The sequence below is a fragment of the Abramis brama genome (genome assembly GCF_963993115.1).
Source record: "Abramis brama genome assembly, chromosome: 24".
Classification (NCBI taxonomy): Eukaryota; Metazoa; Chordata; class Actinopteri; order Cypriniformes; family Leuciscidae; genus Abramis; species Abramis brama.
In genome coordinates, this window is record NC_139986.1 from 1798970 (window position 1) to 1815000 (window position 16031).

The following is a 16031-nucleotide window of genomic DNA, read 5'->3' on the forward strand; positions in this document are numbered from 1 at the left end:
CTATGGTTGAAGCGTGTTGATGTGCGCGGTCTCGCTCTCCTCTGGTCGACGTGTGCGCGGGTGCGCTTTTCCGCGAGAAATGCTCATATAAGGAGTTCCACTCTCGTCTACGTCATTAGTCCACGATCGAAAAAAAACAGCCAAAACTTGTACCAAACCGGAAGTAAGATTTTCGGCACAGAAATTCTCCGTTATTCGTCCAAAATATTTTTTTAAAACTTTGGCCATGTTTAGCATGAGAATCCATCTCTTTAACACTGTAAACAACTCTGAATACATGAAACACCATTGTACCCCCCCTTTAAAAGAAGAGAATTCAAGCTTCATGCCTGTGTGTCTGTATGCCTGTTTGACTGAGTATTCGCCGAGTTATAGTTCATTTTCGGACGCGTTTCAGAATGGACTACACTGACAGAGAGTAGGCAGAACTCGCATCATGTTTATTTTTCTTTATTTGGCAAAAAGCACAACACTTTGTTTTTATTGTGAGTAAAAAATACACACTTAGCATGATCGATTGATGTATGAAACTTGTATGTAAGATCAAAGTCAACAGAGTATTATGAGTCTCTTTTGCACTGATAAGGAAAAAAGCGAGCTGGTATCACCGGCGATACCGCCGACCCCAGGGGGTTAATGTCAATTTATATTTTAACCTTTTATACTTTTTAAACCATTTGTGCAGAGTGTAGCTTAAATATATCCAATTAATTGCAGTAATCATGGCCAGATGAATCGATTGTCAAACCAAAATAAATCACTGACTGATATAGTGAGCTCGTCACAGCTGATCACTGATGCTTTTCCAGCTGTTGTGAAACTCTTCTTCCGTTTAACAGCGTCTCCATCAGACGGGCCTCGACCTCGCTCGACCACAGTGTGCTTCTGTGTCTATCGCTTCTGTCACTGACCCCTGAGTCTCTCGCTTCTGTCACTCTGACCACCGAGTCTCTCGCTTCTGTCACCGACCCCCGAGTCTCTCGCTTCTGTCACCGACCCCCGAGTCTCTCGCTTCTGTCACCGACCCCCGAGTCTCTCGCTTCTGTCACCGACCCCCGAGTCTCTGGCTTTTGTCACCGACCCCCGAGTCTCTCGCTTCTGTCACCGACCTCTGAGTCTCTCGCTTCTGTCACCGACCCCTGAGTCTCTCCCGAGTCTCTCTCTTCTGTCACTCTGACCCCTGAGTCTCTTGCTTCTGTCACCGACCCCTGAGTCTCTTGCTTCTGTCACCGACCCCCGAGTCTCTCGCTTCTGTCACCGACCCCCGAGTCTCTCGCTTCTGTCACTCTGACCCCTGAGTCTCTCGCTTCTGTCACCGACCCCCGAGTCTCTCGCTTCTGTCACTCTGAGCCCCGAGTCTCTCGCTTCTGTCACTCTGACCCCCGAGTCTCTCGCTTCTGTCACCGACCCCTGAGTCTCTCGCTTCTGTCACTCTGACCCCTGAGTCTCTCGCTTCTGTCACCGACCCCCGAGTCTCTCGCTTCTGTCACTCTGACCCCCGAGTCTCTCGCTTCTGTCACCGACCCCCGAGTCTCTCGCTTCTGTCACCGACCCCCGAGTCTCTCGCTTCTGTCACCGACCCCCGAGTCTCTCGCTTCTGTCACCGACCCCCGAGTCTCTCGCTTCTGTCACCGACCCCCGAGTCTCTCGCTTCTGTCACCGACCCCCTGAGTCTCTGGCTTCTGCCACTCTGACCCCTGAGTCTCTCGCTTCTGTCACCGACCCCTGAGTCTCTCGCTTCTGCCACTCTGACCCCTGAGTCTCTCGCTTCTGTCACCGACCCCCTGAGTCTCTGGCTTCTGCCACTCTGACCCCTGAGTCTCTCGCTTCTGTCACCGACCCCTGAGTCTCTCGCTTCTGTCACCGACCCCCTGAGTCTCTGGCTTCTGCCACTCTGACCCCTGAGTCTCTCGCTTCTGTCACCGACCCCTGAGTCTCTCGCTTCTGCCACTCTGACCCCTGAGTCTCTCGCTTCTGTCACCGACCCCCTGAGTCTCTGGCTTCTGCCACTCTGACCCCTGAGTCTCTCGCTTCTGTCACCGACCCCTGAGTCTCTCGCTTCTGTCACCGACCCCTGAGTCTCTGGCTTCTGCCACTCTGACCCCTGAGTCTCTCGCTTCTGTCACCGACCCCTGAGTCTCTCGCTTCTGTCACTCTGACCCCTGAGTCTCTCGCTTCTGTCACCGACCCCCGAGTCTCTCTCTTCTGTCACTCTGACCCCTGAGTCTCTCGCTTCTGTCACCGACCCCTGAGTCTCTCGCTTCTGTCACTCTGACCCCTGAGTCTCTCGCTTCTGTCACTCTGACCCCTGAGTCTCTGGCTTCTGTCACGGACCCCTGAGTCTCTGGCTTCTGTCACCGACCCCTGAGTCTCTCGCTTCTGTCACCGACCCCTGAGTCTCTCGCTTCTGTCACCGACCCCTGAGTCTCTCGCTTCTGTCACCGACCCCTGAGTCTCTCGCTTCTGTCACTCTGACCCCTGAGTCTCTCGCTTCTGTCACCGACCCCCGAGTCTCTCGCTTCTGTCACTCTGACCCCCGAGTCTCTCGCTTCTGTCACTCTGACCCCCGAGTCTCTCGCTTCTGTCACCGACCCCCGAGTCTCTCGCTTCTGTCACTCTGACCCCCGAGTCTCTCGCTTCTGTCACCGACCCCCGAGTCTCTGGCTTCTGTCACTCTGACCTCCGAGTCTCTCGCTTCTGTCACTCTGACCCCCGAGTCTCTCGCTTCTGTCACCGACCCCCGAGTCTCTCGCTTCTGTCACTCTGACCCCCGAGTCTCTCGCTTCTGCCACTCTGACCCCCGAGTCTCTCGCTTCTGCCACTCTGACCCCCGAGTCTCTCGCTTCTGTCACTCTGACCCCCGAGTCTCTCGCTTCTGTCACTCTGACCCCCGAGTCTCTCGCTTCTGTCACCGACCCCCGAGTCTCTGGCTTCTGTCACTCTGACCCCCGAGTCTCTCGCTTCTCTCACTCTGACCCCCGAGTCTCTCGCTTCTGTCACCGACCCCCGAGTCTCTCGCTTCTGTCACCGACCCCTGAGTCTCTCGCTTCTGTCACCGACCCCTGAGTCTCTGGCTTCTGCCACTCTGACCCCTGAGTCTCTCGCTTCTGTCACCGACCCCTGAGTCTCTCGCTTCTGTCACTCTGACCCCTGAGTCTCTCGCTTCTGTCACCGACCCCCGAGTCTCTCTCTTCTGTCACTCTGACCCCTGAGTCTCTCGCTTCTGTCACCGACCCCTGAGTCTCTCGCTTCTGTCACTCTGACCCCTGAGTCTCTCGCTTCTGTCACTCTGACCCCTGAGTCTCTGGCTTCTGTCACGGACCCCTGAGTCTCTGGCTTCTGTCACCGACCCCTGAGTCTCTCGCTTCTGTCACCGACCCCTGAGCCTCTCGCTTCTGTCACCGACCCCTGAGTCTCTCGCTTCTGTCACCGACCCCTGAGTCTCTCGCTTCTGTCACCGACCCCTGAGTCTCTCGCTTCTGTCACTCTGACCCCCGAGTCTCTCGCTTCTGTCACCGACCCCCGAGTCTCTGGCTTCTGTCACTCTGACCTCCGAGTCTCTCGCTTCTGTCACTCTGACCCCCGAGTCTCTCGCTTCTGTCACCGACCCCCGAGTCTCTCGCTTCTGTCACTCTGACCCCCGAGTCTCTCGCTTCTGTCACTCTGACCCCCGAGTCTCTCGCTTCTGTCACTCTGACCCCCGAGTCTCTCGCTTCTGTCACTCTGACCCCCGAGTCTCTCGCTTCTGTCACTCTGACCCCCGAGTCTCTCGCTTCTGTCACCGACCCCCGAGTCTCTGGCTTCTGTCACTCTGACCCCCGAGTCTCTCGCTTCTGTCACTCTGACCCCCGAGTCTCTCGCTTCTGTCACTCTGACCCCCGAGTCTCTCGCTTCTGTCACTCTGACCCCTGAGTCTCTCGCTTCTGTCACCGACCCCCGAGTCTCTGGCTTCTGTCACTCTGACCCCCGAGTCTCTGGCTTCTGTCACTCTGACCCCCGAGTCTCTCGCTTCTGTCACCGACCCCCGAGTCTCTCGCTTCTGTCACTCTGACCCCTGAGTCTCTCGCTTCTGTCACTCTGACCCCTGAGTCTCTCGCTTCTGTCACCGACACCCGAGTCTCTCGCTTCTGTCACCGACCCCCGAGTCTCTCGCTTCTGTCACTCTGACCCCCGAGTCTCTCGCTTCTGTCACTCTGACCCCTGAGTCTCTCGCTTCTGTCACCGACCCCTGAGTCTCTCGCTTCTGTCACCGACCCCTGAGTCTCTCTCTTCTGTCACTCTGACCCCTGAGTCTCTCTCTTCTGTCACTCCAACCCCTGAGTCTCTCGCTTCTGTCACTCCGACCCCTGAGTCTCTCGTTTCTGTCACTCCGACCCCTGAGTCTCTCTCTTCTGTCACCGACCCCTGAGTCTCTCGCTTCTGTCACCGACCCCTGAGTCTCTCTCTTCTGTCACTCTGACCCCTGAGTCTCTCTCTTCTTTCACTCCAACCCCTGAGTCTCTCGCTTCTGTCACTCCGACCCCTGAGTCTCTCGCTTCTGTCACCGACCCCTGAGTCTCTCGCTTCTGTCACTCCGACCCCTGAGCAAGGTTATAATCGTTAACGAAAACGAACGAAAAAACATTGTCGTTAACTGAAATAAAAATAAAAACGAGGCATTACAAAAAAACGTTAACTAACTAAAACTGTAATGCGTGTTTGGCAAAACTAACTAAAATAAAATAAAATTATAGAGTAAATGTCCTTAGTTTTCGTATTTGTCAAGGTCTTTCATTTTTTTAACGCTATTTAAAACACGCAGCGTATTCGTTCAGCTGCATTTCCTTCCCCTGCTCTCCCTCCCTCTCTATGTCACTCATGCGTCTCTCACATGCGCGCACACACACACACACAGCCCCTCCCCTCCGTGCACACCGCGTTTCCATGAGAACGAGTGTTCGTTCGACGTTGAAAGCAAGTTCGCGAAACGTTGGTATCTCTATCTCGTGAACACCTTTACACAATCACACATTAAAAAGTGGTATAAAAATATTTTAAATTCTGAATATAATTTTGTCCGTGTGTTAATGTCGACCCGTGAAGCGATTGCGCCTTCTTTAGAAAGTTAACTAGTCGCAAGTTTGAGGTAAAATGCACTTTTTGGTTGTGGTTGTCGATGTCAAAACACTATATAAGCTGTGATTCAAATATAAAATAATGTTATGCCATTTTTTTACTTTTACACTGAATGTTTGCTGCTTCACTCCAGATGAGTAGGCTATTGACTGTAGGCCTATAGGGTAAATTTAGTATAGTTAGTGAAAATTGTTGCTGTGGTATTTGTGTGAATTCTGTATAGAAGATGTGTAGATTTTTGATACGGCGTGTGGATTTTGTAAGAGGTAAAGGCATTTCAATGGGGTGTGAATTTTTTTCTAAAATTGTATGATGTTTTTGTTGAGTTATTATTACACAATACTTTTTCTGACCTTTTTGAATCTTGCCCCTGACAAATAACCCAAATTACAAAAAAAGAGTAAAACTAACACTAAAACTAATAAAAACTAAACTAAAACTAAGCATTTTCAAAAAATAAAAACTAAACTAAACTAGCAAACTCATTTTAAAAACTAATTAAAACTAAACTGAATTTGAAAACAAAAAGTCAAAACGAAATAAAAATAAAAACTAATGAAAAATGCAAAACTATAATAACCCTGCCCCTGAGTCTCTCGCTTCTGTCACTGAAGCTTCTGGAAGTAAATCTGTGGTTGAAGGTTCACACTCTGTTTTATCTTTAATGGAAACTCCATGCCAACAGAGCAGGAAAACACTGAGGCCTCAGAGGAAGTGTGTGTGTCTGTGTGTGTTTCTGTGTGTGTGTCTGTGTGTGTCTCTGTGTGTCTGTGTGTGTCTGTGTGTGTGTGTGTGTGTGTGTGTGGTTGTTCCCCCTGTCTCTATGTGTGTGTGTGTGTGTGTAAGTATGGTCTGGAACCTCTACACTACATTAGTGATGTGATCGTCCAGACGGACCCTCATCCGGCCCAGAAATACATGACCCAGTTACTCTGCTCGACGTCAGGGTTTTCCTCTTGTATTCCTCAGCGTTTGCCGGATGATAATCATGGAGGCTTTGGCTTCGCGAGAGACAGAAGAGCCTCACAGATGAGAGGAATGTTTTACAGCTACACACACACACACACACACACACACACACACACACACACAGAGTGTCAATGACTTTCCCGGCCAGAACGTCTCGCTCGGGTTCTGACCCGTCATAAGAGGATCCTCGTTTACCGGCTCATAAACACTCAACAGTGCTTTACATTTATCAGAAGAGAATTGAGTTTGTGTTTGTGAATATTAACACATATACTGTGTATGGTCTGTAATAGCAGTGTTGTCATAGTTAACTTGGCAACTAACACAACATAAGCTGAAGAACTAAAATTACTAAAACTGACATAAAAAATTTATTAAAGTTAAATATAAATATAATAATAAAATAATAAAAATGGGGGAGCGCAAGCCCCGCTTTCTTAAGGAAACACACGCACGCTGCTCCTAACGACACACGCACGATCTGCGTTCTTCAGCAACAAAGAGAACCATTTTGCAAGATAAGTTTATTGAACTTTTAATGTAATCTGATTCCTTGTTGTCTCTCTCTCAAAGGTTACCTGGTCTTTGATTTTTGCCATGCTGTGATCTCTCTCTGATCGCAGATTTTTGCTTTCACTTTCTCTCGCTCACTCTTTCATCCTCTCTCTCTCTCTCTCTCTCATCTGTTACCCGTTTTGTCTTGTATTGTGTTTACTGTTTGTATTGTTATATGCATACTCGTGTAAATTGTAGAATTTGTATTCCTTAGTTCGATGTAGGCAAGGCAAGGCAAGGCAAGTTTATTTATATAGCACATTTCATACACAATGGCAATTCAAAGTGCTTTACATAAAAGAAATTAAAATAATAAAAAGAAATAAGAATAATTAAAACAGTTAAGAAAAAATAAAAAAATAAAATACAGTACAGTACAAACAGTCGGACGAACATTGGCACAGTGCTCATTCAGTAAATGCATAGCTAAAAAGATGTGTTTTGAGTCTAGATTTGAATGTGACTACAGTAGGAGCACATCTGATCTCCTCTGGAAGCTGGTTCCAGCTGCGGCTGGCATAATAGCTAAAAGCAGACTCGCCATGCTTTGAGTGAACCCTTGGTATTTCTAGCTGATATGATCCTAGTGATCTGAGTGATCTGTTGGGTTTATATTCAGTGAGCATATCTGCAATGTATTGAGGTCCTAGGCCATTGAATGATTTATATACCAGTAATAATACTTTAAAATCAATCCTAAATTTAACTGGGAGCCAGTGTAAAGACCTGAGGACTGGTGTGATATGTTCATATTTTCTGGTTCTGCTCAGAATCCTGGCGGCAGCGTTCTGTATGAGCTGCAACTGTCTTATGGTGTTTTTGGGAAGGCCAGTGAGGAGTCCATTACAATAATCCACCCTGCTGGTGATGAAAGCATGCACAAGTTTCTCTAAGTCTTGTCTGGAAACAAAGCATCTAATTCTTGCAATATTTTTCAGATGATAGTATGCTGATTTAGTTATTGCTTTGACATGACTACTGAAACTAAGGTCTGACTCTAGTGTCACACCAAGATTCCTGACTTGATTTTTAGTTGTTTGACCCCTAGAGTGAAGGTATGCATTCACCTTGAGAACTTCATCTTTGTTTCCAAATGCAATGACTTCAGTTTTGTCTATGTTTAACTGAAGAAAGTTTTGACACATCCAACTGTTGACTTCATCAATGCATTGGCACAGGGAGTCAATGGGGCTGTAATCGTTAGGCGATAGGGCTAAGTAGAGCTGTGTGTCGTCTGCATAGCTGTGGTAAGCAATTTGGTTCTTTCTCATTATTTGGCTCATTGGGAGCATATACAGGTTGAACAGGAGTGGCGCAAGAATTGAGCCTTGAGGGACTCCGCATGTCATGGATGTCCACTCAGACTTATGGTCTCCTATACTCACATAATAACCTCTCCCATCTAAGTATGACCTGAACCATTTTAGGACTATCCCAGAAAGCCCCACCCAGTTTTCCAGCCTGTCAAGAAGTATGTTATGATCGACAGTGTCAAATGCAGCACTGAGGTCGAGTAGCACCAGCACTGATAGTTTGCCTGAATCAGTATTTAAGCGAATATCGTTTATTATCTTTATGAGCGCTGTCTCTGTGCTGTGGTGCGGTCGGAAACCAGATTGAAAATTGTCAAAGGATCCATTCGAGCTTAAGAATTTGTTCAGCTGATTGAAGACAACTTTTTCAATGATCTTGCCTATGAAAGGAAGATTTGAGATCGGCCTATAGTTGCTTAATATGGTCTTATCCAGATTGCTCTTTTTCAGGAGGGGCTTGACAACTGCAGTTTTCAGGGAGTTTGGAAAACTCCCAGAGAGAACTGAGACATTTACCACTTCTAGAAGATCTGCTTCTAAACTGTTTAACACACTTTTGAAAAATGATGTGGGAAGTGTGTCAAGAGCACAGGTTGATGTTTTAAGGTGCTGTACGGTTTCTTCCAAAATTTTGCCATCAATTTCTTTGAAGTCAGACATAGTAACTACTTTCTCAGGTGGTTTGATCTGTCTGACCTCAGTGCAACTCAAGGATGTGCTGATCACCTTTCTGATATTACTGATTTTCTCAGAGAAGAAAGAAGCAAACTCACTGCACTTGTTCTCTGACAGCATTTCACTGGGAATCTGGCTTGGGGGGTTTGTCAGTCTCTCTACAGTAGCAAAAAGAGTGCGTGTGTTGTTTAAATTACTGTTTATAATATTTGAGAAGAAAGTCTGTCTAGCTTTGCCTAGTTCCATATTGAAAGCATGAAGGCTGTCTTTGTAGATGTTATAATGGACTACAAGTTTTGTCTTCCGCCACATGCGCTCTGCTTTTCTGCATTGTCTTTTCATATTTTGCACTGCTGTTGAGTTTCTCCAAGGTGCTTTTTGTCTGCCACTCTTCTTCCTGACTTTAACAGGAGCAATATCATCAATTACACCTTTAACTTTTGAGTTAAAAGAATCAAGGAGAAAATCAACAGAGTCTGCAGATATGCTTGGTGTTAAGGATATAGCCTTCATAAATAGTACACTAGTGTTCTCATTTAAGCATCTCTTCTTGACAGACACAGATCTAGCTTCAGTGGCAGGAGAGATCAATATATCAAAGAAAATACAGAAATGATCAGACAGTGCTACATCCTTAATAACAATCGATGAAATGTTTAGACCCTTACTGATAAGTAAATCTAGAGTGTGTCCACGATTGTGTGTGGGTCCATGTACATGCTGAGTCAGATCAAAAGTTTTTAAAACACTTTTGATTTCTTTTGCCATATTGTTTTCTGCACTATCTATGTGGATGTTAAAATCTCCAGCAATGGCAAAACAGTCAAACTCTGAGGTAATTGCTGATAACATTTCTGTAAAGTCCTCAGCAAAGGCTGGAGAGTATTTTGGAGGCCTGTAAATAATGATAAGTAAAATGCGTGGAGCACCTTTTAACACAATACCCAGATATTCGAAAGAAGGGTAATTCCCAAATGATATTTGCTTACATTGATAGATATCTTTAAAAAGAGCAGCTAGACCCCCACCTCTCTTAACAGCTCTGCAGACACTCATAAAAGTAAAGTTAGGAGGGGCTGCTTCATTGAGGATTGTTGCACTAAAGCTGTCTTCTAGCCAGGTTTCATTTAGAAGCATAAAATCCAGGTTGTTTGTGGTTATTATTCAATTATTAAAACCATTATATGCTTGATTAAAACCATTATATGCTTGATTGATTCTGTCTTAAATGCTCATATAACAAAGTCCATGAGATGTTTCGATCTTAAGCTACAAGCTTTACGATTCGTTAATTTTATAAGGACAGGAGAATAGTTTCACGGCCAGAAACTGTCCTTCCTGAAATTATAAAGTGATGAACTCTATTGAGAAGTTGATAAGTTAATCTTACGGCGTTTGCGGGACAAACAACTGTTTGATAATTACATTAATTTCCATTAAGGGTTATCTCATAAAATCGATCTGAGTTAAGGCTATTGATATATGAATAAGAAATTATAATTCGTTGTGATTGATTATTCATACATACAATGATCTATTTTCAACTTCGATAATTTAATGTAACGGTAATATGCAATATATTAATCATATTCATGATTAATTATTAAAATTCCCTATAGATCATTTGAGCTAATGCTAATGTGCTACCCAGTGCGGTTAAGAGCCAGCGGTAAATTCCCTGAAGGACTGGCCGAGATGAAGCTGTTCTCTGCGGGTACATGAGCGCTGAACGCCCGCTGACGTCCTGGAGCTCACGTCTGTGAAAACGTCTAGACAGATTGTAAAATCGGCACTAAGATTATGTGTCACATATTTGAGGTCTAATATAACTACATTCTCTCCAAAAAAAAAAAAATGTAAAACTTAATTTCGTGTCACAACAACAGTAGTATTTTTAAAAAATATGGTTGATTTGCTTGACCACCATGACAGTCGCCGCAAGTGGAGTGATACAAACAGTGAAACTGGTAGAATATCGCTCAGTTGATAAAGGCTCTCAACCAATCAGATTCGAGAACCAGAATGAACTGTTGTATAAATTTAGTTATCCTATTGTCATTTTCTTTGTTCTAATTTTATTACTTTTTATTTAATTTTTTAGGCAACATAAGTTACAAAATACAGATCACTACAGTGATATTTAACCTGTCCGTTATTGCTGTGGAAAGAGTCGCGCTTTTGGGGTTGTTTGGTCTGTTGAAAGTACCTTGTTGATGCTTTTACACTTTTAAATTTCCTTTTAATGTTTGATGGTTGAAGGGTGAGTAGATTAATGTCATCTCATTGTGACACTTTTTTAACATATTGCGTTCATAGAGCGAGTCTTTCACTGATTGTTTACAGCTTAACGGAAGTTACACCCATAATTTGGGTGTAGGAATAAGGTGATTTTGCCCATCCTTCTAGAAATTGCCACCACAAAATCAGTCATTTTAAGAGCAAAAAAATAATACATACAAAAAGATCCAGGTTGGACTGATAAACATGATATCATGAGTGCTTCAAAGCAAGCATTGTTGGGGAAATATTCATAAAAAAATATGAGGAAAAGAAAATGCCACAATGTCTCTTTATTCTCTTATTTATTTATGTAGGATGAAGCGATACAGATCAATGATCAATAACAAACTACACTTAAAAAAAAAATATTACTTAATCTAGATTTACTACTTTAACAAATACTTTTGAGTCACATGTGGAAATTTATAGCTCCTGTCTCTCTCAGTGCTCAATGTATAGACAGCTCAGAACTTATGAGTATAGTGTATTATACTGACTTTTATACAGTAATCTATTGCAAATTTCAAACACATACATTCGTCCTTATTAATACAGGTTCATTTGTTAAAAATTATTCATGATTTTCATCTTAAATCATACGCTGAAGGTTCAGAATTATTGGAATCACATTCTGCAAAGCTCCTGTTCTCTTAAGGGAAACAGCATGTAACCACTGAAAGTGCTGTGGTTATTCCCGTTATCATGTATCCTCGTCCCAGACCAAAGTCTCACATAGACAACATCTCCAACCTCCAGGATCAACACAACTCCATAAGAGGAGTTTAACCAATGCTGAGCCTGAACATCATGTGCTACAACCATAAGCTTTCCATTCTTAACAATAACTACAGATGCTGGAGTTCATCCATGACCAAATACAGAGACTCTGAACATGTACGCTCCTTTCAGTGGGGCTGTGAAAACACCTAAATCAAATAACAAGAGATACAGAATCAGATGTTTCCTGTATGATTGCTTTATTACCAAGCACACTGTGTAATAGTTTTGAAAGATGGCAGATCATTTAATTCTCTTATACACATTTCACAACTGCAGAGAGGTCTGAATGGAGCAGAAGGGTTTTCATTACTATAAACTGAGTTTTATGACTCATTTCATTGATAATTACCTATAATTGGGTTGTAGGCGTTCCCTATGTTTGTGAAGACGTTCCTGTAGGTTACTGTGATTTCAGTGGTGAAAGGACCAATATCTCCACTGCCAGATTACATCAGTGAAGCTGAAAAAGCAATTTCTCTGTCTGTTATTTTAAAACATATATATATATATATATTACGCTGTGAATGTATACACTGAATTTAACATCATTCAACACACTTTCACCTTTTTTTTACTTTCTCAACTCCACTTGACTCAGAGTAAGATTTGAAATTTCTGTGAAGGAATAAAATTTCTGTTAAATGACATTCACACTGCTTATTGTAATAGATAAAAACAATTTACACAGTATACACTCAATTTTACACTAACAATTACACTATGCAATGTATTTCATTGGTGTTTTACTTTGAGGATCATTGATAAAAGAGTGAATGTTTTGGTGAGGTACCATCATTTTTCTTGTTCAGCTCTTCCAGGATAAACACAGCTGAATAAACACAGTATAAGAAGTGTGTAAGTACATAAATGAATTTAGGTAGAGTTGAGGGAGCAATTTCTTCGAAAACAAAATTAATCCACCTCGTCTTCAGCGGCTGGCTCAGATTTCGGGAGTAAATAGAGAGAGCTATGTGGATTAATACATCCAGCCACACAACGGTTGGCAGTGCTGTGAACTCGATCAGGGCGTCACACCAGCCCCATGGCTGAAACATGTCGTTGGGAGACACTGCTTATGATTTATGGGGATTAATAAAAAAGGAGTGAGTGGATTTTTATCACTATAGGGTGGTTGTGTACACACACTGCCAACACACATTTATGTCAAAACGTCATGCAAAAGTGAATTTTGCATAATAGGTGCCCTTTAAGTCAATATATGTTTACTGGAGAAAATTATATTAAAATGTTTTTATCTTATGTCTTTGTCTGTATTTTGTACTATAAAATATTAAGAATTAAATTAATTATTTTTATATATATATTCTTACATTTTTAACATTGCTTTACAATGAAGTTAATTGTTTTAATTGTAAAAAAAAAAAAAAAAAAAAAAAAAAAGATTTATGTCATCAATTTCTAAGAATGAAATGGTCATACATGATTCATTATTATACATTTTCTATAAAGTTTGTAAATTTCAGAAAGTCAAAGTCTGAATCATGTCTTGTTGTACATTCAATTTAAAATTTGGCTTGTACATCTCTTAAAATATGCTATGTTTTATGTTATAAAATCCTAATAAGTAAATTATCTTGAAGTAGTAATTTAAAACAAATGTATCTGTAATATTTTCTTTTAAATAAATTCAATGTTTTTTCAGGGTTTCCGCGGGGCATTAAAAAGCATTAAAAGTCATTAAATGGATTTTGTGATAATTAAGGCCTTAAATGGCATTAAAAAGCATTAAATTGTAATCCTACAGGCATTAAAATCGTTTTGAAGAAAATTTTACATTATCAATTTATTTGAATATAGCCTTCATAATTAAAGGTTGTATCAGTGATTTCAGGCCCAAATTTTTTTTTATCACATTCATCTAATCTTTCCTAACGATCCGCTAGCTGCCCGCCCCATAAGCATGCCGTCAAAAAACGCGTCTCTGTAGGCAGCCTAGGCTCTGAGATCTGCACACAAAAACAATTGGGTTCACCAACCACTCAAAACCAAAACAAATAGTGTTCCAACCAATCACCGACAGGGGGAGGGTGTTGTGAGGTTTTGAGCCAACTTCTTCTTCAGCTCCGACTTCACGAGCACAAAACCTCACAACACCCTCCCCCTGCGGTTTTTTGACGGCATGCTTATGGGGCGGGCAGCTGGCGGATCGTTAGGAAATATTAGATGAATGTGATAAAAAAAATGTTTTTATGGCATTATATAAATATTTATATGGTCATGTATGGCATTATAAATTAAAAAAATGGCATTAAAAAGCCTTAAATTTAAACTGAAGATACCTGCAGAAACCCTGTGTTTTTTTTACGCATTATTATCTTTGCTTTGTTCTGATCATTTCAGAAAGTCTAAGCCTGAATCATGCCGTACTGTACATTCAAGTTAAAATTTGGATTGTAAATCTCTTTGCAAAATGCCAAGTTTTTATGTCATAAATACCTTCAAGGTCTTAAATTGTTTATTATTTTTGTTACAAACTCCAATGGAGATCCCTCGATCGGCCACCAGAGGTCTCTCCAGAGTATTAACCGTGGACTACAATTCCCAAGAGCCCACATACCTAGCCATGAACATGTCTCTCATCACCCGGTTATTTAAGCCAGGCACACACACACACACACACACCTCCTCGTGAACTATAGTTTGACCCGGCTGCCATTCTGAGCGTTCTATTCCAGTGACTGTCTTCTTGTGTATGGACCTTATTTGTATTACTGACTATTGTTTCTTGTTCCATGCCTGTGACCTTATCGTTTGCCTTCCCTGATCCTTTTTCCAGTTATGTCCTCGATTATCGTGCTGTATAACTATTGTGCATCTAACATAATACATAATTCGGTAAATGATAAATAAAACTCTTAAAAATGTCTGGAAATTGCCACCACAAAATCAGTTATTTTGATCGATAAGCATGATATCATGATAATAGCAAGCATTGTTAGGGAAATATTCATGAAAATATGAGGAAAAGAAAATGCCACAATGTCTCTTTATTCTCTTATTTATTTATGTATGTAGGGTGAAGAGATACAGATCAAGGATCAGCAACAAACTATACTTAAAAATATATTATTTAACATTATTAGATTTACTGCTTTAACAAAACACTTTTGAGTCACAGGTGATATTCATGGGTTCTGTCTGTCTCAGTGCTGAAACTCTTAATACACACATGTATAGACAGCTCAGACTTTTATACAGATATCTATTGCAAATTTCAAACGCACATTATTCCTCATGATCACAGGTTCATGTTACTGATTTTCATCTTAAATCATACGCTGAAGGTTCAGAATTATTGGAATCACATTCTGCAAATCTCCTGTTATCTTAAGGGAAACAGTAAGAAACCACTGAAAGTGTTGCGATTATACTGGTCATCATATATCCTCCCGCTAGACCAAAGTCTCATATAGACAACATCTCCAACCTCCAGGAGCAACACAACTCCATTCGAGGAGTTTAAATCATTCTGAGGCTGATGAGCAAATGCCGAAACCACACGCTCTCCATTCTTATAAATGGATGCACCTGCTGTAGTTGGGCCAACACCAAATACAGAGACTCTGAACATGTACGCTCCTTTCAGTGGGGCTGTGAAAACACCTAAATCAAATAACAAGAGATACAGAATCAGATGTTTCCTGTATGATTGCTTTATTACCAAGCACACTGTGTAATAGTTTTGAAAGATGGCAGATCATTTTAATTCTCTTATACACATTTCACAACTGCAGAGAGGTCTGAATGGAGCAGAAGAGTTTTCATTACTATAAACTGAGTTTTATGACTCATTTCATTGATAATTACCTGTAATTGGGTTGTAGGCGTTCCCTATGTTTGTGAAGACGTTCCTGTAGGTTAGTGTGATTTCAGTGGTGAAAGGACCAATATAATTTCCACTGCCAGATTTCATCAGTGAAGCTGAAAAAGCTATTTCTCTGTCTGTTGTTAAAAAAAACAAGCAATATTGTGGTATATTACTCTATTACACTGAGAATGAATACACTGAATTTAACATCATTCAAGCACAGTTTCACCTCTATTTTCCTTTCTCAACTCCACTTGACTCAGAGTAAGATTTGATATTTCTGTGAAGGAATAAAGATTCTGTTAAATGACATTTACTCTGCTTATTGTAATAGATAGATTACACAATTTACACAGTATACACTCAACTTTACACTAACATTTACACTATGCAATGTATTCCATTGGTTTTACTTTGAGGATCATTGATAAAAGAGTGAATGTTTTGGTGAGGTACCATCATTTTTCTTGTTCATCTCTTCCCTCAGCTGCGTCTCTAAAGCTCTGATGTTGGCG

The 16031-nt window shown here is 42.1% G+C and overlaps 1 protein-coding gene across 1 annotated transcript in view; it reads left to right on the forward strand.

The window, feature by feature from the left end:
* stk17a (serine/threonine kinase 17a) overlaps positions 1-16031 on the forward strand; it is a 51089-nt gene that overhangs the window by 30077 nt on the left and 4981 nt on the right. The window lies entirely within an intron of this gene.